Source organism: Podarcis liolepis (genome assembly GCF_965112155.1).
Source record: "Podarcis liolepis genome assembly, chromosome: 6".
NCBI classification, from domain to species: domain Eukaryota; kingdom Metazoa; phylum Chordata; class Lepidosauria; order Squamata; family Lacertidae; genus Podarcis; species Podarcis liolepis.
In genome coordinates, this window is record NC_139559.1 from 62,054,038 (window position 1) to 62,081,425 (window position 27,388).

The 27,388-nt window shown below is 43.4% G+C and overlaps 3 long non-coding RNA genes across 4 annotated transcripts in view; 1 reads left to right on the plus strand and 2 right to left on the minus strand.

The window, feature by feature from the left end:
• Window positions 1–843: 843 nt before the first annotated feature.
• LOC310710043 lies at window positions 844–2,725 on the minus strand. Its single transcript, XR_014527754.1, has 2 exons — window positions 1,659–2,725; window positions 844–1,357 (listed from the first exon to the last, which is right to left on the minus strand). It is a non-coding gene; the product is annotated as an uncharacterized lncRNA (long non-coding RNA).
• Window positions 2,726–13,397: 10,672 nt separating this feature from the next.
• LOC310710040 overlaps window positions 13,398–27,388 on the minus strand; it is a 131,080-nt gene continuing 117,089 nt past the window's right edge. For both annotated transcript variants that reach the window (XR_014527747.1, XR_014527748.1), the window contains 3 exons: window positions 25,628–25,736; window positions 20,327–20,483; window positions 13,398–14,190 (listed from right to left, as the gene is read on the minus strand). This is a non-coding gene — a long non-coding RNA (uncharacterized lncRNA). The remainder of the gene's footprint in view (window positions 14,191–20,326; window positions 20,484–25,627; window positions 25,737–27,388) is intronic.
• Window positions 16,893–25,465, plus strand: LOC310710055. Its single transcript, XR_014527767.1, has 2 exons — window positions 16,893–19,430; window positions 19,576–25,465. It is a non-coding gene; the product is annotated as an uncharacterized lncRNA (long non-coding RNA).

Consider the following 27,388-nt stretch of genomic DNA (forward strand, 5'->3'; position numbering starts at 1 on the left):
AACCTAAACCTCTGCCCACTAACACCCAGCAGAGCAGGATCCCTATTCCCCCTGGCTGAGAGTCATACCCTAACAGCTCTTCTGCCTTTATTACTAACAGCTTGCACATTTTAAATAGTGAGCATGTTTGTGCAATTGTTACACAACACCACTTTCTTAAACAGATGGATCAAAGAGGGGGGCATTTGTAAAGATTCTTATCAGTGTATATCTTGAGAAATTATCTAATGATGCCAGACCCAGTGTAGTTAATAAAAAAATTCTACAATCAGTCATTGTTTGAGTGACAAAAAAAAACCTAGAAAGCTGATCTAGAATAAACAACCCCAGAGATTAACTGACTCAGAATGAACTTCTAGTGATTTTCTCATCCTATAAACGGAGGCTGTGTATATATTACCATTTTCTCCAGCACCAGTGGTGTTTGAAGCCAAGTACACATAGCATTAGCCACAATCCATATGCATCCAGTGTGTGCAGTAATGTAAAAAATGTGACCTGAAATACGGGGGGGGGGGGGCATCTTCACAGATGGAGACCCTTCAACAAATATGAAGGATAAGAGATTTTAAGCAACAAAATAACTGGCTAACAAGTTCCTAAGCATTTCTACTCAGAAGTAAGTTCTATTGACTTCAATGGGGCTCACTCCGAGTTAAGTGGGGTTAGGATTGCTTAAAGCTGAAAGTTCCCAAAGAGATTAGATAAAACAATCTGAAGTTATAATGAGATAAAAGATAGTATGTACAAATATGCATTCATCTATCACTGCCTGAAGAAGGCACTCAAAAGCAAAATGGAAAATGAATATTAGCATTCCCTGGTAGGAAGTTCAAGCACCAATGAATACTATAGGAAATTTATGGAATAATACACACCATGGCATCCTTTCTGAAGTAATAAATCTTATACTGGATACCCTGAACTAAACCCAGTTTAGCTGGCACATATGCAACCAAATGTATAACCAAATGGCAGGTTAGCATGGATTACACAAATCAGTCAATGTTTTTGTATATTTATACTATTCTATGCTATTCATGTTCTGCTTTTCTGTCCTGCAGCGGGTCTCAAGAGATAATGAGTTGGTCAGCAGGGGGAAATAAGCCACAGACAATGGGGGAGGTAAGGATTGACTCAGTCTTGCCATAAAACATTATGGCACCAGAATTGATGAGAACTAAAAATTGCCAGCTCCCATCTCTATGTCAAACAACAACAACAAGCCAATTGTATGGACCCAGAGCAGGGGACATGCTGCGCTTGAGCTACAAGGTTGAATTTGGTTCCTGGTTCCCAGCTCATCATCAAACAGCAGGGAAGACTCTTCTTCATCAGGTGTTGTCTAACATCTTCACTGTAAAGTAAGAACACATAGAGAGGTGTTTGGACAGGGTAGATCTTCTAGACAAGGGAAGGGCAAAACTGAGCAGAAGGGGAATTGTTTAGCAGTGTTCTGTAAGATTTCCTCCTTTTTCCTGCAAATGACACCTACTGGCACTGGCAGAAACTCAACAGATGCAAAAGGGGTGTGTGAGTTTGTGTAGTGCAAGAGCATTTTACCAGGCAGAAAAGGAAGACAGAAATGCTTGTGGTATAAGGTGTGCAGAATGCAGTACTAGGATTTAGAAGTATACACCTCCACCCTGTTCTCCCACCTCAGGCCTTGGGCCAAGCTTAGGAATCCTACAGCTCTGTCGAAATCGGCCTCCCAGATTCTGGTGCCCTTCGGACATTTAATCGACCCCAACTCAAATTGTTCCAGGATACTAATAGGAGCTTAAGTTCAACATCATCTGAAGGGCGCCAGCTTGACGAAGGCCGCTCTGCAGAAAGCCCTGGTCTGGTCATCCATAGGCGGAGATGCTAAACCTGAGTAATCCACATCTTTTCTAGGACAGCAAACGGGAGCTAGTCTCCTCTCTCCCTCGTTTTTTCCACCTATGTTCCATAGACTTCGCCTCAGCTGCACGACACGTGCAGAAACGCGCGTCCTTTTCGTTTTGTTTTCTCGCCTCTGCGTTTGGGTTTGGCCCGCTCTCTCCAGCGCGGCTGCACCGCTTGCAGGCGGATGGTCCGTTTGTTCTCCCGCCGGGGCGTTGCAGAGCCGGCCTGTGCCCTTGCTGATGCCAAGCGCAGAAGACGCTGCTCCCTAGGACCCGGCAGCTGCAGTGAGCCAGAAGAGGAAGAGGCCGGGCGGAGCCTCGCAGCCCTCGGTGCTGCGCGTACGCCGAGACGTCACTGCTGGAAAGTGGAAGGTGGGCGGAGGAGGCGGGGAGAGAGGGCTTTACCGAAAGTGTACTGCGCTTGGCGGGGTTTGGATGTGATATCCTGGAATTCCCATCAAGTATTGATTTGGTTGTGAGATGAATAGATCAGGTTTCATGCGTGCCACTAACTTTGTCGTGTCTCCCTGCTTGCCTCGAGTCCTTTGCTGGTTTTCAGAGTGGGGATCAATCCTGCGCTTGCTAACCTTTCGCGAGGACCTGAGCCCTGCCGTCTTCTCGCCGCCGGAGGGGAGGGGTGTGCGCGCGCGGTGCGGGAACGAGCATTACTCACGGCTCTTCCTGGAAAGTCAAGGTTGGAGTAGTAACGATGGCCGAAAAGAGCTACAATAAATCGCACCATTGCAGATGGAAATCGTTTTCAGAAAGCTGTGTGCTGCTCATGCAAGCAAGGTTGCTGCGGTTATTGTAGAGTCGTCAACAACAACACCTTCATTAAAATGCCAGCATTTACTACTTTTTTAAAATAAAAAATTCCTTCCAGTAGCACCTTAAAGACCAACTAAGTTAGTTCTTGGTATGAGCTTTCGTGTGCATGTATCCTATTTCAGTGTATCTGAAGAAGTGTGCATGCACACGAAAGCTCATACCAAGAACTAACTTAGTTGGTCTTTAAGGTGCTACTGGAAGGAATTTTTTATTTTGACTATGGCAGACCAACACGGCTACCTATCTACTACTTTTTAAAAAAAACATTTATTCCGCATTTGCTCTTACCACGGAAAATCCACACACCAGACTATCATTCATAGCAGATTCAAAGCTCATCATCCTTCTCTCCCCTCCCCCCACGGAACTGTAGTTAACCTTCCACACAGAGTTAAACCCTCCGCAGTCTTAACAACAACAACAACAAACAGTTCCCAGGATTCTCTAGAGGGAGGGAGGGAATGTGCTTTAAGGGTAGGGTGCATGCCAAGTATTTATTTATTTCATAACATTCACAAAGGGCTTAAGTTTAGAAAACAAAGTGGTTTACAAAAGTAAAAAATAACACACATCTGCCGCCACTGCTAGTGTGGAAGCTCATTAGTGTAGGTTTTCAGGTGGGACGTGGGACTATGGGTATCCAGTTTGTGATGTTTCAGTCGGTGTCCTCTAACACAGTGTTTCCCAACCTTTTTTGGGGAAAGGCACACTTGTTTCATGAAAAAAATCTCGAGGCACACCACCATGCCAGATGGGGAAAGGTCACTTTTTACTTATGTAAAAAAAATTTAAAAATAGTAACAGCATAGAAGGTAATGGTTAGGCTAGCATCCCTCTTCCAAATATGCTAGGTTTTTATTTGCAGGGACTGTTCTACATGGGAAAGCATTCAGCACTGTCATTCTCCCATCTGCCATCTGAATTGGTACTATTCTGGGTCAACTTACTCTGCTGCATGTGTAGATGAAAATGGCACCAAGTGTGGGGGAGGGGGCAGAACAGGTTTCAGATACAGGATATTAAGCATACACGTACTTCAGATTGAACTGGTTGCTTGCTTTGCAAGTTTTCATTTCCCAAATGACTGCCTTGGCAAGCGCAATACCTACCAGGCTCAACGCCGGTCTCGCGCTGCCGCTTCCCGCGCTCTCAAGGACCCGGGAGGAGGAAGGCGTGAAGGGAATCCCGAAGGCGCGAAAACCTCGCGCATGCGCAGGCCTTCCGCCTGCGACAGCCCAGTAGGCCGGCCGAAGCGAGCGGCGATGGGATGTGGGAGGGAGGGAGCTCGCCGCCCCGCGTGTGCCTATGTGGGGCACGTTACAGCCCCGTGACGTCAGCGCCACGCAGGCAGCCAGGCAGGCAGAAGGCGAGAGCCCCGCGCTGGGCGGCCTCTCCTTGCCGTCGCCGCCCCGCCTCTCGCCGCCCGACTCGCCCGCCTCCCTCCCACGGCACACCAGGCAACGTCTCGCGGCACACTAGTGTGCCGCGGAACACCGGTTGGGAAACACTGCTCTAACAGCACACCATGACTTCAATTTGCTCCTGGCTTCAGCTCTGCCTAGCTATTTTGTTTCCTGTGGCCCTTTCCAACTGAGCTGTCCCTCAAGCATATTTGCTTATTTTTTTTACTGATTGCCTCTTGCTGAAGTCGCATTTGAATTTCAACAACCCGGTTATAGAGTTCATGTGGGGGGGGGTACCTCAGAGGCTGTGATCACGGTACACACACTGAGATATTTTCTGGCACAAGAATGCAATATACTTTTTATTTATCTAATGGAAATGGATATTTCTCATCCCTGCAGAAAAAGCCATGGAGCCAAGCAACAATTTTCCCGTGCTAATTTCTGGTAGCAACCATGCAGGTAGGAGCAGAACCACCTCCCGCTTCCCCCAGTCACTCTAGAAGAACACCATGGTCCATAGTGCCCAAAGCCATTGAGAGGTCTAAAGGAACCAAGGTGGTTTCATTTCTATCATCTGTCTCCCAAGAGAGGTCATCAATCAGGTTGACCAAGGCTGTTGTGGTGTCAAAACTGAGTCTGAAACAAAGCTGGAACAGATCAACACAAGCCTAATACCTTATACATTATGTTCCAGGTGCCATCGATAGCCAGCTTTCCCCCTTTGAGATTACAGTGGGGATCATATAAGACTCCAAAGGTTCTGCACCTGCATAGAACTGGGAATTACCTATGATCAGTGTATAACTGATGTCTTTTGGGATTACTTGTTTTTCCATTATTCAAGCCTTTCCTGTTACGTTTCCCTCTGTAATAATGAAGCCAGACATAAGTTTTGTTTTGACATAGGATGTATTCCAATGTGGGGGTTATCGCATTAGTTTTTCTGATTACAATGTTGGTGCTTCTGCCCTGATTTCCAGTGTTCCTTTTACACTGCTTTACCTGCTGTGTTGTGGAATTGTGGCTTTTTAAAATTGATGTACTCCCATGTCATGCTAAGTTCCATCCACGTCACTGGCTGGTGTGTGACACAGCAGAGGATGTCATTGGACATGTCACCAACCACTACACACCCTTTATGCGCATGTGTGCTTCTGTTCCCCAAAGAGTTGCCAATGGAAATGGTGGGAAAACACAGTATGCCAGGATACCACCCCAAATTTTGTCCTGCAATTTTTCTAGGTTAATGGGGCTGAAAATGGTTTCCCCCCCAGAAGCAATTAACACAGAGATGAGTGCTAAACCTCTACTTGATTCTGCTAGATTTCCAGAAGCAGCTCAAGTGTACTTTCAGTTTGATGCATATGTGTATTTTCCAGTATATAGTAATTAAAGCTGGGAATACCGTAGCATTAGCTAAAGTGAACCCTGAAGGTATGAAAAAGTGCCAAACATGATATTGCCTCCTGACAAAATCAGGTGTGGAAAGGTTGCCTAGTAAGCAACAATGGGGAGAAAGTTTTATAAGCTCTTGCTTAAGATATACTTACTACGATGATGTCTGAAGGTGAGTAGCATAGCCTTGGAGAGAAAGTAGTATCTGGAAATTGGGGCAAGAAGCAACAAAGAGTCTTAAGCACCTTATAGGATAAAAAATTACACTGGCATAGCTTCTGTGGACTGTAGTCCATTCATCAGGTGCTCTGGATAGCACCCACGAGACTTTCTGCCATACAAAATGGTTAGTCTTTAAGGTGCCATAATATTATTTTTACTGCAACAGGGCAACATAGCTCAAATGCTACCTGTATGGAAACTGGAGCTAGGATGTTCCTTTGCCATAAGCTCCCCTTTGCTACAGAGGGAAATGATTTCCTGCTTCTCATCAGTAAACTTGATGCTTGTCTTTAATTCCAAGGTGGAAACAGATGATTGTTTGCTTTTCCTAGAGAGCTGAAGGCTGTTTTAAAAAGATTGCTACTTGTCAATTGTACATACCTCATTTGCATTGCTAGCAAACTGGCTTTGCAGGGTTTGCTATTGTTGCAAAACCTGACTGAACCTAGTTAGCAATGTGTGTGAGAGGGGATAAATGTTTCATTATAAATTTGGTGCGTGTGTTTGTCAGACTAGGTGCCAGACCCCTCTAATCCCTGGATCAAGCAAGTGTTAAAATCTAATCAAGACAGGCTAGCTTCCTGAACCCCTGGATCCACCAAGTGTTAAAATTAATAGCCAGGCGAGGTGTAAGGAGAACAAAGGAAAGGGGCTCTGTGGAAGACAGGGCACACAGTACTGGATACCAGTGCTCTGACTCAGTAGAAGGCAGCTGCATTTGTTCCTTCTTCTCACCTGGCTTTCCCCCCCCCCCCCAAAAAAAAGAAATTATACTTTTCATGTTGACTGGTTGTTCCTTTAAAAAGTCACATGAGACGGTTAAAAAATAATAATATGATAGAATCATAGAATCATAGAGTTGGAAGAGACCACAAGGGCCATCGAGTCCAACCCCCTGCCAAGCAGGAAACACCATCAGAGCACTTCTGACATATGGTTGTCAAGCCTCTGCTTAAAGACCTCCAAAGTAGGAGACTCCACCACACTCCTTGGCAGCAAATTCCACTGTCGAACAGCTCTTACTGTCAGGAAGTTCTTCCTAATGTTTAGGTGGAATCTTCTTTCTTGTAGTTTGGATCCATTGCTCCATGTCCGCTTCTCTGGAGCAGCAGAAAACAACCTTTCTCCCTCCTCTATGTGACATCCTTTTATATATTTGAACATGGCTATCATATCACCCCTTAACCTCCTCTTCTCCAGGCTAAACATGCCCAGCTCCCTTAGCCGTTCCTCATAAGGCATCGTTTCCAGGCCTTTGACCATTTTGGTTGCCCTCCTCTGGACACGTTCCAGTTTGTCAGTGTCCTTCTTGAATTGTGGTGCCCAGAACTGGACACAGTACTCCAGGTGTGGTCTGACCAGAGCAGAATACAGTGGCACTATTACTTCCCTTGATCTAGATGCTATACTCCTATTGATGCAGCCCAGAATTGCATTGGCTTTTTTAGCTGCCGCGTCACACTGTTGGCTCATGTCAAGTTTGTGGTCAACCAAGACTCCTAGATCCTTTTCACATGTACTGCTCTCAAGCCAGGTGTCACCCATCTTGTATTTGTGCCTCTCATTTTTTTTGCCCAAGTGCAATACTTTACATTTCTCCCTGTTAAGATTCATCTTGTTTGTTTTTGCCCAGTTCTCTAATCTGTCAAGGTCGTTTTGAAGTGTGATCCTGTCCTCTGGGGTGTTAGCCACCCCTCCCAGTTTGGTGTCATCTGCAAATTTGATCAGGATGCCCTTGAGTCCATCATCCAAGTCGTTGATAAAGATGTTGAATAAGACCGGGCCCAAGACAGAACCCTGTGGCACCCCACTAGTCACTCTTCTCCAGGATGAAGAGGAACCATTGATGAGCACCCTTTGGGTTTGGTCAGTCAGCCAGTTACAAATCCACTGAGTGGTAGCATAGTCAAGACCGCATTTTACCAGCTTCTTTACAAGAATATCATGGGGCACCTTGTCAAACGCCTTGCTGAAATCAAGGTAGGCTACATCCACTGCGTTCCCTTCATCTACCAGGCTTGTAATTCTGTCAAAAAACGAGATCAGGTTAGTCTGACATGACTTATTTTTCAGAAATCCATGCTGACTATTGGTGATCACAGCATTCCTTTCTAGGTGCTCACAGACTGTTTGCTTAATGATCTGCTCCAGAATCTTCCCTGGTATTGATGTCAGACTGACTGGGCGGTAATTATTTGGGTCCTCTCTTTTCCCCTTTTTGAAAATAGGGACAACATTTGCTCTCCTCCAGTCTGCCGGGACTTCGCCTGTTCTCCAGGAATTCTCAAAGATGACTGCCAGTGGTTCTGAGATCACATCTGCCAGTTCTTTTAATACCCTTGGATGCAGTTCATCTGGCCCTGGAGACTTGAATACATCTAAACTAGCCAAATATTCTTGTACTATCTCCTTAGTTATTCTGGGCTGTGTTTCCTTTGCTGAATCATTTGCTCCAAATTCTTCAGGTCGGGCATTGTTTTCTTTATCGGAGAAGACTGAGGCAAAGAAGGAATTGAGGAGTTCAGCCCTTTCTGTGTCCCCTGTTTGCATTTCACCATCTTCTCCTCTGAGTGACCCCACTGTTTCTTTGTTCTTCCTTTTGCTACGAACATACCCATAAAAGCCTTTTTTGTTGCTTTTAACCTCTCTAGCAAGCCTGAGTTCATTCTGTGCTTTAGCTTTTCTGACTTTGTGTCTACACGTGCTGGCTATTTGTTTGAATTCCTCTTTGGTGGTTTCCCCCCTTTTCCATTTTTTGTACACATCCTTTTTTAATCTTAATTCAGTTAAAAGTTCTTTAGATAGCCACCCTGGCTTCTTTAGGCACCTTCCATGTTTCCGTCTCATTGGTATTGCCTGACGTTGTGCTTTTACTATCTCCCTCTTAACAAACTCCCAGCCATCATGAACTCCCTTTCCTTTTAGTATTGCTGTCCATGGGATCTCACCCAGCACTTCCCTAAGTTTTATGAAGTCGGCTTTCTTAAAGTCAAGAAATTGAGTCCTAGTATGCTTGGCTGCTCCTTTCCGCTGTATAGTAAACTTAGTTCCGCTGTATAGTAAACCTAGCTGTATCATCTTTTAATCTGTTTCTAGTTGCATACTATATCTGGCCAGGGGAAAAAAGACAGTTTGTCTGTCTTTATTTACCTGGTAAATGAATAATTGCCCTTTTCACCTTTTGGTGAAGTCCAGCTTGCAGGCTTCCTATAGGTATCTGGTCAGCCACTGTGAAAACAGGATGCTAGGCTAGGCAGGCCATTGGCCTGATTCAGCAGGCTCGACTGTTGTTGTTGTTGTTAGGCACTTTTGTCCTACTGAAAAGGGCTCCAATGGCAGGGCTGATGCCATATAGAAAGTTATACAGAATTACAAATGTAAAAGAAGTAAAGACCAGTGCTGTGGTTTGGAATGTAGCTGAAGACAGTTTCTATGTAGGTTAATAACTGTGTGGACCTTGGGCATGATAAGACTTATGTTGCAACTCCTGGCCCTTGGCTGTTTAGCAAGAGAGTCTTTTCATCCCTGGGTGAATGCTGAACCTTTATCCAGGAGGGCTGTATCTGTTGTGTCATATGAGATCAACTTACTACAGATAGTCTGTGCAATGGCAGCTGAAATTGCAGCCACAGGCAGGGTTAGGAAAAGCATGAGGCGTAACCAAAACCCAGGCAGAACACTAACTGTTGCCCACATGGTAAGAAAACACCCCTGTGGCATGCCCACTGTTTGTTTCCAGCCTAATTCTTTTGCTTTGTTTGCTTCCTTTTGGAATTACTCGGGGAGAGGGGGAGAAAATTAAGTCTCCAACTGAGAAGTAACCAACAGGCACAGTTGCATTGGCTGTTAATTTTTACCTTCCTTTTGTTAGCTCAGGAAGACAAAACCTTTAACTAAGACTGTAATCTCTTAATCCTAGCTTTGATAAGACAGGAAAATGGGATTCTTAGTATTTGTTCTCCTTTTAATCATTAAAGCCCTATCTTAGTCATAAAATGGTTCCTTTTTGCTTTTGGGGTCCCCAAAGAGACCTGATTTCCTTTACATGTGACTGTTCCTCCCTGCCTCACCTCCTCCTCTGTCACTTTCTGTTGCTGAACAGGTGCCCTCATCTCAACCACACAAAAAACCACCTCCTTGTAGACATATGGAAAGTTATTAGCCCTTCCCCCTTCTCTCTCTCTCTCTTACAAAACCAAACCCCCACTCTCTCATATATTCTGCTTTCAAACCCAATCAGGTCCCATTTTCTTTGGGAAACCGGCTCTCTTTCTTACCCTTTTACTCTCAGATCATTCTTTAAGGGGGTGCTCACATTACTGTCCTAGAGCATAGTTACACCCCACCTGTTGTGTGTGCACTCTCCATCTTCCACTTAGTGTAGAAGCACAAGAAGGGTGCTTGCGGGGACCATAAGGGGATATGTGTGGGAGATTTGCTATCAAACCTAACAATGTGAGTTAGTATGTGAAGGGGTTAATGACCACAGAGTTCTAAATTTATAGAGTAGGCTTACTGATGTCACACACCCCTCTTCTCCTGAGAGGGAAAAAGTAAGGCATGTAAGGTGGTGAGGAACACTCAGAGACAGGGGATTGGTGGTAGGATGGTGATGAGTGGTCAGAGGGAGAAGCGGGAGAAGACTGGGAGGAGGAGGTGTCAGAAACTGAAGAGGTAACAGGGTTTTAGTGAGCAGGAAGTGGCTGTGCCAGAGAACAGTCCAGAATCCGAGGCAGAGAGGGGTGGAGGCTGGAAAGAAAAGCGGACCAAGAGGCAGAGATCAGGCAGGCTGCTGAAGATGCCAGGGAGTCTCCCCCTCCTGCTGCGACCAGCTCCCCCCCCCCCCCCGATCTCTCAGAACCAGACAAGGAATGAAGAGTGCAGAGCAAAGAAGGACAAGACGAAGAAACCTCAGGTTGCTGGGGAAGGACCCAGGGGAGCAGTCATGGAGAGTGGTGGGAAGGACGGAACCTTCAGTCCTGGCAACTGCTCTGCTGGGGCAAGACCTACTGGGAAAAATCTAATCACTTGGCATGAGGTGTCTTGGTTTCTTTGAATGAAGAGTTAACTTCTCTGATACTGTGTGTTTTATTGTTGACCTGCTCCTGACTCCTGCTCCTGACTGTCATAATCTCATTACTGAGCAACAATGTGCAGAGCTCAGTGGAGTGGGAAGCCAGCCAACCAGAAGAATCTCTGAGGTGTACAGTGGTACCTCCAGTTGTGGACGGGATCCGTTCTGGATCTCCGGTCAGATCCCAAGGTTTTCACAACCAGAGGGACAGCTTCTGTGCATGCACGCATGGCAGTAGAGCACTTCTGCACATGTGCGTGGAGCAAAAACCCATAAATATACTTCCGGGTTTACCTCTTACATATCCCAAAGTTTACATAACCGGAGGGATATATATGTGGAGGTTCAACTGTACTTGCCTGGAGGCAGAAGTCAGGTCCAGTCCTAGGTTCAGGTGAACAGCAATCATGGGGTCAAGGGTCAAGGCCTAAGACAAGCAGGAAGCAGCAAGGTAGGGCCAGGAACTTCCAGTGCTGTTACCCGCATCTGACTGCTGCTGGAAGCTCTGCTCAAGAAGGCTGAAGCCAGCAGGTTATCAGTGCTTTCTCTGTGTCCTTGAAGGCTGATCAGCTGCAGGTGGAGTCACTCCCCCTTCTCCCCCTTCAGGCTACTATTCAGCAGGTTAAACTGACTCCTGGCCCATGGTAGTGACACTGAGTCAGGTAGGATGTAAAGCAACCGTACCTAAAAGGATGAAACCCAGCTTTAACGGCTCAGGCCAATTTTTTATATATAGACTTTTTCAATAGTACCCCTTTCTACCAGTGCAATCCCCTACATGCCTCCTCAGAAGTAAGTACTATTGAGTTCAGTAGGTTTTACTTCCAGGTATGTGTGCATAGGATTGCAGTTCAAGTAGATATTTCCCCATTCCACTTGGATATTGCCCCAACATATGCAATGGAAGGCGAATCTGAAGGCCAAATGCACAAAATATATGGAAATAGCGTTCATGTACTGTAGTCTTCTATTCCATGAGGAATGTGAAGCTTTTAAAAGAACTGGCTGAAATGAAGACTCTGTGCTGGGAATGAGTTTGTTTGCAATTTTTATGCCTCCAGGGAAGATATTTCCCCTAGGAGCAGGCAATGCTGAAATAATTTGTTCTGGGAAACCAAAGAGTGATAAGGCCTTTTCAAACATTTTTATTTAAAGGACAGGTGTTTTAGTATACTATTTGAGATTCATCGATATAATGTATATTTAATCATTATGAAAATACATTCATAATTGTATTTGGGTTATAACCAATATTAGTCATACTCAGAAGAGAACTACAACAATTAATGGGCATGACCAAGGTCTCTTTATTTCTGTGGGTCTGCTCTGGGTGTATATTAGTTGGATACAAGACATTATTTCCATATACAGTGGTACCTCGGTTTATGAACGTAATCCATTCCGGAAGTCCATTCTTAAACCAAAACCGTTCTTAAACCGAGGCACACTTTCCCTAATGAGGCCTCCCGCTGCTGGTGCCCTTCCACCGTTTGGCTTCTGTTCTTAGACCGAGGTAAAGTTCGCAAACCGGGACACTACTTCTGGTTTTACAGAGTTCTTAAACCAAATAGTTTGTAAACAGGGCTGTTCTTAAACTGAAGCACCATTGTATCTAACAAAAAACTAAAATAATGGGGAAAATCTGGAGCAAACCTTACTTTCAAGAGTAGGAACAGGGTAATAGTGTATGAGAAAGTGCTGTCTACTCTTAGCTGTGGACCTAAATGAGGAGTCGGTAATTATCTGGTTGGAAAATTAGACCAGGGCTTGCCAACCTTCATGGGTGAGTGGCCACTTTTGAATTTTGATAAACTGTTATGAGTGCCCACCACAAAATGACTGCTCTTGGGGTATGGCATACACAAAATGGCCTCTACATCTAATTTTTTTTTTGTGAGAGGGGGATTGTGTTCAACAAAAGGTGAACTGTTCTGGAAGCTCAGCTAGTACCATCTTGGTAGTCAAAGATTACCACAATTAATTGGTAGTTGCTTCAGCAATGAGCTCATATATGTTTATATTCACTTGCTTTGATAAGCAGTTATTAGCTGGCTTCGATGTTACCCTTATTTTGGGCTTGAGGGTGCTGGGCTCTGAGCTCAGAAAAGGGAACTATCTGTAAGACTTTGGTATTTGCCACCTATGCCCCCATCTAGTCAAGTGAGGTGATGTGAAGTCCTAGATAAAGTGACCTATGATGCTCTGCGTATAAAGAATATGTGCACTTTTGCTTAGGTGCAGACAAGCCATCTCTTCAGTGCAGTGTTCATCCTGCGTTTGTAATGTCTAGGAGACCTAGCAGGCTTTGCTGTAAGTCTACACCCATCTTTAATAAAGCACTAGAACTGGCCATTCTGATGTTTTTGACATCCTTCTTTGGTATCCCTGCACCCAACCACTCCCAAAAGCCCTCCTTTGGGCCAGCAGTTCAGAGCAGGAATACAGGACCACATTGTGTGGCATGCTGCCCATTAGTTAAAAGTTATACCTACATCACCCACCACTACACTTGTTCAGTGAGCCCACTAGCACTTCCTGTGGTGCCCATGAAAGTTCTCAGTAAATATTGCCTCAAAAATCGAAATGCACAAGAGTCTGTTTATTCTTATTGCTCAATTTCTGTTTGCACATTCTCAGCCTCTCATGCACTGAACATGTTCCCCAAAACGTGTCCACATTTTATTGGATACCAGAACTGGACACCCACCTTCTGTTCTGTTCTGTACAGAGGAGAGGTGCAAAGAAAGATGCAGCACTGCAAACATGGTAGCAGCTGATGGGAGGATATATTTTGGGTTGCCTGACCTCCAGGGCTTCAGCCCAGCAACAGCTGGCTGCAAATTATTGCATAGACTCCCTGGCTGGGGTCTGCCCTCCTTTCCATTCCTAACCAAACTTTTACACAGCCATTGAGTCCTCTCCCTTATAAAGAGTTACCATGGAAAAAGGAAAGACTGCACTGGAGTGACGGGAATAGTCCCTAAGCCTAATTACACACATACCAATACTGGGGTGGTACACATACAAAAGGATGCTGGCCAGGGATTCCTTGTAACAAGCAAATACGGGAAAAGGTGAGGCTTTGAGAGAAGCAGCCGCAGCCCCATGTTGCCTCTGGGTTTTTGCTATGTTGCCTTCCCTGAATTGCCTTCTCCAAATCAGCACTGAGAAAGAACTACTTCTATAATGGCATGTAGTTTAGAGAACAAAGACCCATGTTCCAGGAACCTTAATGGCATAGATTGTGAAAGCATTACCCTTTGCCAAAATCCAGTGCCAAAACCCAGGCCTGTCTTGATTCACGTGCATGGGAACAGCCGTTTGTAGAGGCCCAGAGTAAGCAGCAAAATCCAGCTTGCTCCAGCTTGTTCTTCAGCCCCTGTAAGAAAAACCATTCTGAAAAAGGTATCTGTTCTGATATGTGGTTGCTAAGCAGTTGCTAAAAACATCTAGGCTTGATTTTAAGGTTACTGATAGAGAATCTGCAGGGCTTTATTATACCAAGTTTTAAATCTAGCTACTGTATTAAAGAAATGTAATAAATGAAAGGGCAGAAAGGAATTAAGATGTGTTGCTTTTTAAAAGCACTATATGTAATAAAGAATATATCATGAACATAAATGACTCCAGCAAGCATTGACTTACTGCACTTTCTCAGTCTGTCTGAGTACTCCAGTACAGTATACCTGAAGGAGCGTCTCCACTCCCACCATTCAGCCCGGACTCTGAGGTCCACTACTGAGGTCCTTCTAGCGGTTCCCTCACTGTGAGAAGTGAAGTTACAGGGAACCAGGCAGAGGGCCTTCTTGGTGGTGGCGCCCACTCTGTGGAATGCCCTCCCATCAGATGTCAAATAAATAAACAACTATCTGACTTTTAGAAGACACCTGAAGGCAGCCCTGTTTATGGAAGCTTTTAATATTTGATGAATTATTGTATTTTAATCTTTTGCTGGAAGCCACCCAGAGCGGCTGGGGAAACCCAGCCAGATGGGCGGGGTATATAATAATAATACCCCACAAACTTCCCCCAGGAAAAAGGCACTGGGGGATAGCTCAGTTGGTTAGAGCTGATAACGCCAAGGTTGCAGGTTTGATCCCCATATGGAACAGCTGCATATTCCTGCACTGCATGGGGTTGGACTAGATGATCCTCCCAAAACCTTTGCTGCTGAAACAGAGCAAACTGCACTTCAGGTTTTCCACAGATTGTTGTTCTGATTCAGCAGCATAGAGAGGGTTTTCACAGGGAAAGCATCAGGGCAAAAATAAGAAGTGCTTGGAGAAGGGCTTGGAAAGCCTGGACCCATCCCTAGAAATGCAGAGCAAATGTAAACGAGCACTTACTAAAACTATTTTTAAATGCAAAATGCATTTTAATTGTGACATTTCCTTAAATTTCCAAATGTGCCCTCTGGCCCGAAAAGGTTGGCAGCCCCTGGTCTAAGTCTTCAATACTAGGGCAACTTTAGCAACTTCAGTTAGTCAAGCGGGTAGCAGATTTAATTGAGCACACATGGCCAATACAAACACCATAACAGTTGGCCTCTACTTTGGGAAAGAGGCCAAGGATCAAAGATCCTGAAAACATTTATAAATTGGCACAATATTTTTAATGTCTTCGGAAAAATAAAATGTAAGAAATGAAGGATACAGAAATTCACAACAAAAATTGGCATCAAGAACTATCTGCAGCACTCACTGACTTCAGCGAGTCAGTGCTTTGGCAGCAAAAGGGACCATACTGTAAGGGGACTGGCAAAGAAACAGGAGATGTTATGGACTATCTTTATATGGTGGTTTCTTACATTCAAAGTTTTCTTACATCACGGCTGACACGTACGTAGAAGCACCAGGATTTTTTTTTCTGCACAGCCACTGCTTACAGCTGCAGCTGTGAGAAAACGTAGAATATATTGCATGTGGCCATCGCTACACAGAAGCTCTTCCTGTGCCAATCATGTGGTAATTGCAATGTTGGAAATGCTTTTAATTCAGAACATGCTAGGACCATGTTGTGGTACCCAGGAAGGTACGGTGTATGTTCTGACAGAGTGAACTTCAGTTTTGTATAGGAAATGCTATGCTGTACTCAATATGTGCAATTTCTCTAGGTTGCACACCCTGATCAGTCTAATTAGCAGCATCCTACTTTTGTTATACCATGTTTTCCTGAATCTACTCCCCCCCCCCCGCACAGGTTAGCTTGCAACTGTCTATGCTCTGCTCCATTTAGAGAGAATAATGTTCCTTTGGGAAATACTAGTTTGCTGATTTGAGTATGTTTACTATTGCGATACTTGGCTGTTTCAAACAAAATTCTTTACTGATTGCCAGGAAAAGAAAAAATCCCACTAATAGTAGTCAGCCATGCCAAGAACTAAAAGCAAAGAACTTAACAGACCTTGGTTGCTGGGATTGAAGTTTTTCTTATAAAAACTGGACTCAGATCTGCTGGCATAAGACAGGGCATGTATAGTAACACAGTTAATGCCAGAGAGGGGCAAAAGTCTAGGGAAACCCATGATGTTGATGATCTTTCAGGTTTCTTCCCTGAACTCTTAGCCTCTCCATTTTAAAAGCCTAGTCCCCTTATTAAGGGAGAGAGAAAAGGAAAACATCAAACAAACCACACAAGCAATATACTGTTTAATTGCTCAGTTAGAAGCAAATATGATCCCACATTCAGGTTTTCTAGATAGTGAATGCAAAAAACAAAAACAAAAAACCAGTGGGATGACTAACTGATGCTTGTCCACAGCACATTTTCTATGCAAATGCAGAATTTTTTATAAAAAAAATATTAACTACTTATATTTTGTGTTATGTTGTGAATTATAAAACTCCACCCAATGTGCACTCAGTTTTACCTCATCTCAAAGTTTGCTTTACTTGAGCTTTCTTCTTCTTCTCTGAATGCCAAACTGATTTCATTTTGTACTGTGCCATGAGGACCTATTATACTCCTTTCCTGTCACTGGGAAGGCCAGGGCATCACTGCAGGCTGTTATCTGAGCGCTGGGAACTGCCTCGTTCTGAAGTGTCAATCAGCTCATCGGTGCTCCCTAAGGAAGGTGCTACATGGCTGCATTGTAAACATTTTGGCAGGTGTCAATACCAGAAGCGCCATAGTACTTCAGATTACTCTGGCCCAGGCAAGTTATACGACTTGTAAACAGGCAATGGCCTGTGGCAGAAATGCAGGGAGGCACAGCCCATTGAAGTTAACACAGTTCCCATAAAATCTAAGGAGGCTCTGTCCCTGACTCATTCAAATTCCTATTGAATTTTCTATTATTATTATTATTATTATTATTATTATTATTATTATTATTACATGGGAAACACAGTTGGTTCTGCACAGATGTTTTGTGCATTTTTAAAAGCTAAAAGAACATTGCTCTGCTGTGAATCTTTGAACACCTCCACCCCTCTGCCCATTTTTGAATTATTTAGCATCTCCTGTCAACTTATAAAGTTAATTAAGGCAGTCAATACTGAGCTTCGATGCGAAGCAAGAGGGTCGCTGGGAAGAAGACAACTGGAAACCACCCGACCTTCCTTTGTCCTTCTAGAAATGCTCTAAGTGGGCTGCATTGTAACTGACAGACTTCCTTAGTGATACTGACAAGCCCCAACCAAACACTGGGTTCAAAGCAAACATGCCTTAATGTAAAGAGACGTGCGAGCACAGTGATGCAGGCCCAAATGGAGCACACAGCAAGTCCTATAAGAAGGGTCTCCTCGGGAAACAGAAACACTCTCTCCACAAACGAACTAAAAAAGGTGACAAGGCTTGAACAAACGCAGGACTGTGGCCCTATTACAGGACTGCTAAGCAGGAAAAAGAAAGAAAAGCAAACAGAAAGAAAGAAAGAAAGAAAGAAAGAAAGAAAGAAAGAAAGAAAGAAAGAAAGAAAGAAAGAATTTAACAGCAGCTGGATCTTCAGAGAGATCAGTGGGTGAAAATTTTGCAACATGGAGATAAGCATTATCACTTGCTCCTGTCTGAAGATCAAGCTACAGTTAAAAGGGAGAGAAGCAGAGACTGGTGGGAAAAAAGAGGCAGCCTTATTCTATAGCAAATAGATTATGCTTTATTGAGGCATGCGCTTTTTACAAGACAAACTGCCCTTTGGGTGCAAGGAATAAGAAACTAGGAAAATCAGAAGACCTGCTGAGAGTCATCTAGTCCAACCCCCTGCAATGCAGGGATCTCAACATGCCGTCCCCCATCCAATCTGAAACCATACTGGAACCTGCTTAGATTTGTGAATGTGCTAGCAGCTTTATTGCTGGACCACTAGGAGCAGGATAATGTTTGAAAAAGTAAGAAACAATAAGCCCTAGTAGAAAATTACCCATACCTCAAGAGTTGACCTCACTATACAAAATCAACCAAAAATGCAAACCTAGAGCAGCACACAAAGCATTACTTAAAGGGCCTGCTTTTTTAAAAAAAATATATCCACAGCAATCAAACTTTTCAACATGTGCTTAAACACAACCAGAGAAGAAAGAGGTTTCTGTATATTGTGAAGCTATTGAAAACACAGGATCCCTCCTAGAAAAAAGAAGGCAAACGTCTCGTTCCAATCATATTGGGATGGGGGTCAGCGATCATTCAGAACTTATCCTAGCAAAAAGAAGGCAAATATCTCATTTCAATCGTATTGGGGTGGAGGGATAATTCAGAACTTATTCTGTGGCACATAAAAGTCTTAATTCAGCATGGAAAAAAGCTAACTCTTATGGGGTTATTTGCTTCACAGGATATGAGCAGGAAGGAAGTGCTCAGCTTCTAAAAAAGAAAGTAGACAAAATATGCAATGGTATCTCTGTATGGCTGCATAAACAGCAATCGTAAATTGATTCTTGTTCTTTTCGTTACTGTGCATAATAAAAGGTGCTGGAGAGGAGTGTTTTGGACTTTGAAGTTTGCTTTGTGTTTCTGTTTAGAAGAAGGTTTGTAATGTTGGGTGTTCACAGTATTTTGATTCCAGAAACTGTTTACTCCACTCAAAACACATTCATATCTTCTGTATTTCCCCTTTGATAGAACAAGTACCAGATGTGTGCAACTTCAGCCAAGATCAAGACTTGGCTGAGTCCATCATGTTTGTGATGCATGGGATACAACAGAAACCAACAAACAAATTCACCCAAAGCAACATCTGACTGCACTTTGGAATGATGTCCAGATCTTAAATGCTGGTTTGGCTTTAATAATGTTTTTGCTAAAAACATTTTTTGTTTAGGCAAGCCTATGAAGACATGTTTTAATCTGGTTGGTGTGTTTTTTTAATAGCTTATTGCTGATTTTAATTGTTTCTTTAATAGTCGCTTCAGTTGCTGGGAGCTACTGGCTCCGTGCAACATAAAATAGTATTGTTCACCTGCACAGAAATCTGAAGAGACTGAACACCTATTTAGCCTGTGGAGAGCATCTGTGCAAGGCTAAATAGAGCAACCCCTCAACAAAAAAGTCAAACAACATTGTGGTCAGCGTCTACTACTATAGGCCACCACACCAAAGAGAGGATGTGGATCGTGTCTTCCTGCAACACATGTTTCAGAGAAGCAAGAATTAGAAGTCACAGAGAAATTCAACTGCCCTGATGTTTGCTTTTACAGATAGGTAGCCGTGTTGGTCTGCCATAGTCAAAATAAAAAAATTCCTTCCAGTAGCACCTTAAAGACCAACTAAGTTAGTTCTTGCTATGAGCTTTCGTGTGCATGCACACTTCTTCAGACACACACTTCAGTTTGCTTGTTAGACAAACGCTAAGCATGGAATATCAAACACATTCCTGGCATGCACTGCAGAACAACATCCTCTTGCAGAAACTGGAGGAAGGACTAAGGAGATTAGCTGCCCTCCATTTGATCGTAACCAGTAGTTTGGTCAGTGAGGTTAAATCAGGAAGAACCTGGGTGGGGGGGAGTGACCATTCAACACTGGAATTCTTATAGTTATGGAAAGCTAAAAGTTAGTACTGTATAGGCAAAGATGTATAGTGGATTTCAGGAAGACTAGTTTTAAAAAGCTCAGATACTAGGTAAGATTCCATGGCTAGATATACTAATGGAGAAAGAAACTCAAGATGTAAGGCACAATCACAAACGTTTCCAATAGAAAGAAAAACGGGACACATCTTTAAAAGGCCTGTGAGGAGGGCGAGGGGAAGGGGGGGGGACTGGACTTTGTTTCCTTCGGCTACTTGTATGGATTGTTGCATATCATAGAGGCATGGATATTTTGCCTGTTTGTAAACATATCATTCTTGATTATCCATTGGGGAGTATAATGTTAATTTAGAAACCTAGCAAATACTCTGAGACTCAAGTATCAAGGTATGTACAGTGGTATCTCCGTTTACGGACTTAATTAGTTCTGGAGGTCCGTTCTTAGCCTGAAACTGTTCTTAACCTGAGGCATGCTTTCGCTAATGGGGCCTCCTGCTGCCGCCGTGCGACTTCCACTTGCATCCCTGGGCAAAGTTCGCTACCTGGGACACCTACTTCTGGGTTAGCGGAGCTCATAACCCGAAGCGTTTGTAAGGAGGACAGTACGTAACCCGAGGTTCCACTGTAGTTAAAACTCCATTGCACATGTAAGAGATGACACGTCTCTTCTGAAGTTAAAGACTCCAGACTTCCTTGAGCCTGTAACCTGAGGGGGGGAACATGTGATTGACAAGGGAGAATGTACATAAACTGGTAGATAGCTAGGAGGCTGGCAGTTCAAGGTACAGTGGTACCTCGGGTTAAGTACTTAATTTGTTCCAGAGGTCTGTTCTTAACCTGAAACTGTTCCTAACCTGAAGCACCACTTTAGCTAATGGGGCCTCCTGTTGCTGCCGCGCCGCTGGAGCACGATTTCTGTTCTCATCCTGAAGCAAAGTTCTTAACCTGAAGCACTATTTCTGGATTAGCGGAGTCTGTAACCTGTAGCGTATGTAACCTGAAGCGTATGAAGTACCACTGTATACAATAAGGAAAAAGCTTTGTAAGCTTGGCAGATAGGCAAAAGGGCTTCTATTTCACCATAGTTTGGTGAAGAGCAAGAAGTAAACTATAAATGTGCACAAAATGGATATGCTTTAATTTCTGTTTTTAAATCCTCAGTTTTGCATAGTACAAAGACTGTGGCCCAGGGACTGGGAACCTGGGGTCCCCCAGCACTTATGGGAATCCAGTTGCCATCAGTGCCAGTCAACAGAGCCAACAGTCAGGGGAGATGGAAGCTGAAGTTCAACAACATCTGGAGTTCGCCATTCCTACTGAAACCAATAACTTCATAACACTGGAGCCAAGCTGAAGTGGTTAAGCATTCTTTAGATTCCTCCCTGTACATAAAACCTCGGTTTTAAAATTTCAGCAAACCTAAAAATCAAGACACTCTGGCACCCTCTAGCGTCGGGTTCTTAATTTTGCAGCATTAGACAGCAACAATGCGAGACTTTCAAGGGCTGCTTCCAGCATTGCTTCTGTTTTACAAAGCCTGATACAAGTTTGAGAGCAGTTTCTGATGTTGTAACAAATGCTGATGGAAATGTGATCAAGCACTACTTTGGTTTTTATGCTTTTTATGCACCATGGAAGATGCACCAACTATAACTGCCCTCCCGCCCAATCTCTTGAAGGACAGAACACAGACGTACACCCCCAAAGTCAAGGTGTGCATGTTTTGTTTTCACAGAGAAGCAGCAGTCCAGCTCAGTCACACTTCTTGCTTTGGTGGCTGTTCCATTCCCCCAACTGGGCAATCACTGAAGTCACCCATCAGAAATCATCTATCAAGCTAAGCTCCCCAGTTTACACAGCTCAAATAATTTGGCAGTGTGACTCACATCTGTGCACTGGTTCTCAGTGCCCAGTACTGTTAATGTGGTAACTATCAACATTTCTGACCATTATTAACATTATGAAGACAAATTCTATCTTCTTCCCTACACCCATTTTCAACACTCAAGTAGGGGGGTGTAAAATGATGTGAACCCGGATTGCTCTTGATTAGCATGGAGTGGCTCTGTAAGGGGTCAGAATGTGAAGGTAGTAACCAAATTATATAATATTGGTCTTTGGCTCTGTGTTGCATTTGCAAGCTAATAGCAATTCCCTTTCAATCTGGTCATGATAACAAATTTGTAGCTTCAAGAACTAGCAGTGCCTGGGTGCTTGGTTTTTTAAAATCTCCTGTCCCCATCGTTTTCCTATTGTGTTGTCTTTCAGATGAAAAGCCTGCAGCTAGGATCCATCTTGGGGTTTTTTGCTTATTGATTTTATATATGTGAGTCATTCTGGGATTTGAGGCTGAAGAATGTAGAATTGCTTAACATAAATACCCAATCAGGAACAGGCCATGCGATTAGACTCTCCTTCCCCTCTATTATGAAGCAGAGATTCCTCCACCAGGCTTAACCATGACTAACAACTAAATTGGCAGCAAGGGGAATTAGAGTTACTGGATAAACTGAGGTTGTCTGATTATAATCTAGGATCTGAAGCTAGCTCTAAAGTATGGTTTCAGGTCTCGTGTTAAGTAGAACCTAGGTTAGTCCTGCACATAGTTAATGTTGATTTTGACAGGGCGCTTGTCCCACCTGAGCATTATTTAGCTGTTAACCCAATCCCCAGAATAGTTCCCACCTGCACATTTTTAAATTCATGTATGAACAGCAACTTTGGTTTTCCCCATTTATACCAGTAGTTATCTCTTTCGTGTTTGTCCCTGCCTTCTAATTTGGTGATTCTGTTATGCAAGTTAAGTACTGACAGGGCATGATCACATATAGCTGCTCACATTTTGTTTTTAATTCCCCCTTAAGAAGTGTGCAAAATCACAGTGTCAAGCAATTGTCATTTGCTTGTGCAGCTTTCTGGTTCTGTGGAAATGTGAGGGATAAAAGGAAAAGTATATATAAAGTACTGTATATTAAAAGGCCAAGCACCTGGCACATCCTTGCTGCCATGCTGGAAAAGAAAGGAATTGTAAATTCTCAGCACACTCTTTTCAGAATGGTGCCCAATATATCTAGTGTAGAAAGTTTTCTTCTTTTTCTTTGGCAATCATTTGTAGCCGAGTAAAATTGTCTTCCATGAACACGGTCTTAGCAGTGAGTCCGTAAGTGACTGTGGAGGCCAATTCTGGATCCACACGTCCTTCCACAGTGGGTACATTGCTTTCCGGGTGAGAGTTGATCATGGATGAGGGTTTGCCAAACATGCCTTCCTCTTAGCACGTTTCTCCCTTTCGTCCTGATTTGAGTTTGAGTGTCTTCAAAGTCCATGACACCTTTGGTAAAGGCTGTTCTCCAACTGGAGCACTCGCAGGCCAGTGTTTCCCTGTTGTCGGTGTTTATACTACATTTTTTTAAGATTTGCTTTGAGACAGTCTTTAAACCTCTTTTGTTGACCACCAGCATTACACTTTTCATTTTTAAGTTCGGAATAGAGTAGTTGCTTTGGCAGATGATAATCAGGCATTTGAACAACATTACCAGTCCAATGAAGTTGATGTTGAAGAATCATTGCTTCAACACTGGTGATCTTTGCTTCTTCCAGTACAATGGCATTAGTTCGCCTGTCTTCCCAAGTGATATGTAAAATGTTTCGGAGACACCCTTGATGGAATCTTTCAAGGAGCTGAAGATGGCATTTATAAGTGGTCCATGTTTCATAAGCATACAGTAAGCTTGGTCATACAATAGCTTTATAAACAAGCATTTTGGTTTCCCTGCAAATGGTCTTCAAACACTCTGCACTTTAATCGGGAGAAAGCTGCACTCATAGAGCTCAGGTGATTCTAGATTTCAGCATGAATGTCAGCCCTTGTGGAAAGATAACTGCCCATGTAGGAGAAGTGATCAACACTTTCCAACATTACACCATTGAGTTCAATTTGTGGTGCTGCAGAGGGGTTGTTTTGTGCTTGTTGGTACAACACTTTGGTTTTTTGGATGTTGAATAAAAGGCCAAGCTTTTTGAAAGCTTCTGCAAAGATATTTAGGATGGTTTGGAGGTCATTCTCTGAGTGTGCACACACTACGTTGTCATCAGCATACTGAAGCTCTATGACGGATGTTATGGTAACCTTACTTGTTGCTTTCAGCCTGCTCAGATTGAAGAGCTTTCCATCTGTTTGATATATGATTTCTACCCCAGTGGGATCATGTGGGATCATGGCAATGAAAATAACAGAGTTGGGGTGATAATAAAACCCTGTTTAACACCTGATCCTACTGTGAATGGTTCACTTTGAGAGCCATTGTCGTCTGCAATTGTTGCTGTGATATTATCACAGAGGAGCCGTAGGGTGTTCACAAATATATCTGGGCAGCCAATTTTCAGAAGCATTATGATTTACAGTGTCAAAGGCCTTGGTCAGATTGGTGCCCTATATATCTAGTGCATAATTTTTTAATGTGGTTTGCTTGTGCAGTCATCTGGATTAGTGCAAATCTGAGCGATAAAGAGGGAGGACCCAGGAAATAGTTATTAGCACAGCTGGAAAAGAAATGACAGCATAGAGGAAGTAGTGGGCCCAGAAAGGGGAGGAAGAGAAAGCGACAATGGATCCACCCACTCCAAAGCACCAAGTTTTGGAGCCCAGCCCCCCCCCCCCCCACTCATCCAATTATCTCCATATAGAGTAAACTCAAATTTACTGGAGAGGGACAAACATGGGAGATTGGTACTGTTTGAGGTCAATGTCTTGTGGACTATGCAAATTAAATGGGAATGCAAACAGCTGCAAACATACAGTAAACTCCAGTGGATACAGGCCCTAAATAGCTAACCATGCTTAATCCTGTCAGAAGAAATTTATAGCTCCAAAAATATTGCTTAGAAACATTACCTTGTTCTCTCTCGCTCAAATTGTCTAACAATGACTGTGCAACTGATAGCATTATGTTTGTGTTTTCTAGTGAAACGTTCACCATGACCATATATTTTTGTCTTTGTTCCCACAACTTGGGAAAGGGACTCACCCATCAATTCTGAATGCCAATTTAAAATGTTTAAAAGTCACAGTGGAAGATTTGTGTCACATACACACAATCCAGTTAAAGTACTTCGTTACCACTTTCCCAGTCATGACTTCTGCCAAGGAATCCTGGGAACTGGAGTCTGGAGTCTCCTAACAACTCTCAGCACTTTGACGAACCACTACAGTTCCGAGTATCTGTTGGACAAAAGCCATGACTGTGACAGTGGAATCCAAGTGCTTTAACTGGATTGTGTGGGTGTGCTGTTATGCTTTGCTAGGCTCCTTGTACCTTTGGATGAATGACGGATATTTGTCAGATTCAGGTTTTCAAACTGCGTCATATTAAAAGTGTCCTTCCATTAAAAAGGTGATTGTGCAGCAAAGTTTGATTTTCATTTTTTGGAGAGATCACCAAACCCACCTATCACTCTTTACTCTAATGTCTATAATTTATGGGAGAACCTCTAAACAGCAGAAAGGAGTTATATGAAAAAAGCAAACTTTTGCTTTCAAATTTTATTGAAGGTACCACCTTGAAGTGAAATGTTAAGCTGCAAAAATAGTGAATGTGTGTTTTCCAGCTTTGGTATGTGCTGCTGGCTTTGGTTTTCATCAATAAAATACAGCCAGGTTTTCAGGACAGAACACAGTCTTCTCTGATCACCGCTTGCTGAGTTCCTGTGACGCTAAGATGGCTGCCATCCTTCAGTTATCACAGTACTGTACCTTTTGTATAGACAGCATCAGCACAGTGATAACTGAGCCAGGGCAGCCTGTCAGTCATTGCCTACCCATGTTCTTGGGATGACTGGACTTCCATTTACCAGTTGCAGATGGCCCCAAGACTCAAAAGCTTTAATTCTCCTCAGCTGCATGTGCAGAAAGATGAAGGTCACAGGGGGCACTGATGCTCGACTCTCGTCACCGCTGAATCTGATACACACATAATAAATATACAGGAAAATTTGCTTGGAAGCTTATTCAGTAATTGAGCAACCATGCTGCAGGCACTCTAGTTAATTGTTCATGGTATGACTAGATGTATTTTTATACAAACTGCTCAGAGAACAAAAAAAATCACTGGTACAGCATTTATTGACAAAATGGTGGCCGAGTCATTCCAGAGAGACTGGCATCATGCTCAAAAGACTCCTATTTGTGCAAAAGAACAACACTGTGGTTGAAAAGCCGTTCACACAGGGGGGAAACATGGCATGGCTTGTCTTTCACAGCTCTGCTGAAACCAACTGAAATGTTGAGTCAGGATTCAGTGATGCGTAGTTATTAGACTGGCACTCCTACTAGGCCTTATTATGTCACTTTCCTCAGGAAACGTTTCACATTAAATCATGTTTTACACAATACCTATTTTTAAAAGCAGTTTTCAGACTTGGGATGGGGAGATCCTGAAAGAAGAAACATCACCCAATGAACCTCAGTTTGTTTGCTCCGTCACCAGCATGTACTTTCCAGAAACTCCTGAAGATATTTTTGTTTCAACAAGCTTTTTCCAGCTGAATGAAAGGGTCTCTGCTTTAGATGTTCGTTTTGTATTGTTTTTCACCTATCTTCAGTAGTTGTTTTGTACTGTTTTTATGGTAGGTTTATAAATCACGCTACTCATGTAGCTGGGAATCCCATTCAACTCCATTAGACTTGCTTCTGCATAAACATGCCTAGGTTTGTGCCATTGGACCATTACTAATAGAACAGGTAGAATAGCAATGGTGTTGCAATTGCAATTTTTGAGGCTTCTGTCTTGGGTGCTTGCTTATATTGCTTATATCTAGCTGTTGTTGTTTTTGTATTTTTTACACCTGCTTTTAATGGTTTTTATGGTATGGTTGTAAATCACCTTTGGACCTATGTGAAAGGTAAATCAAGAACTAATTAAAAAACACCACCACCACCAAGACCACCAGAGCTGTTATGTCTTGTTTTGACTACAAATCTAATCTAGGTCTCAAGAGTTTTAAAATCTAAGCAGATGACTAACTGTGGCGGGAGGCGGAGGGGAGGTCCAAACTGTTTTGTCCACAATACATTTAAACTTCTAGGTGCCGAATAAAGAAGGAAGAGTGCAGAATTGCTGTCAGCAAACATTAAAGATCCTCTGGGTTTGCAGTGCCTAGTTTGAGGGTGAAGGGGTGGGAGGCTGCAGGGAAGATGCCCTCAGTTGGCCTACCTCTCCCTCCTTGCCCTTCTTCCTCCTCCTATTTCTTCTTGCCTGCTCTCTCCAAGAAGAAAGCAAAGAGGTAAGATAGAGAGAAGGGAGGGCTGTCAGCTGCTTCTGCCCATCTTCTCACTACCATCACCTGCTTCCTCATCACTTCTGATCCAAAGGACAAGTGAGCAGCAGTGCTTAGAGGTTATGGCATGACTGGACCCCTAGATTGTGAGCCACTGGAGGTACCCAGTCACATCAACTTCTGACATCTATCCCAGAAGGTAAAATCATTATTACCGTATTTTTTGCTCTATAAGATGCACCAGACCACAAGACGCACCTAGTTTTTGGAGGAGGAAAACAAGAAAAAAAAAATCTGAATCTCAGAAGCCAGAACAGCAAGAGGGATCGCAGCGTA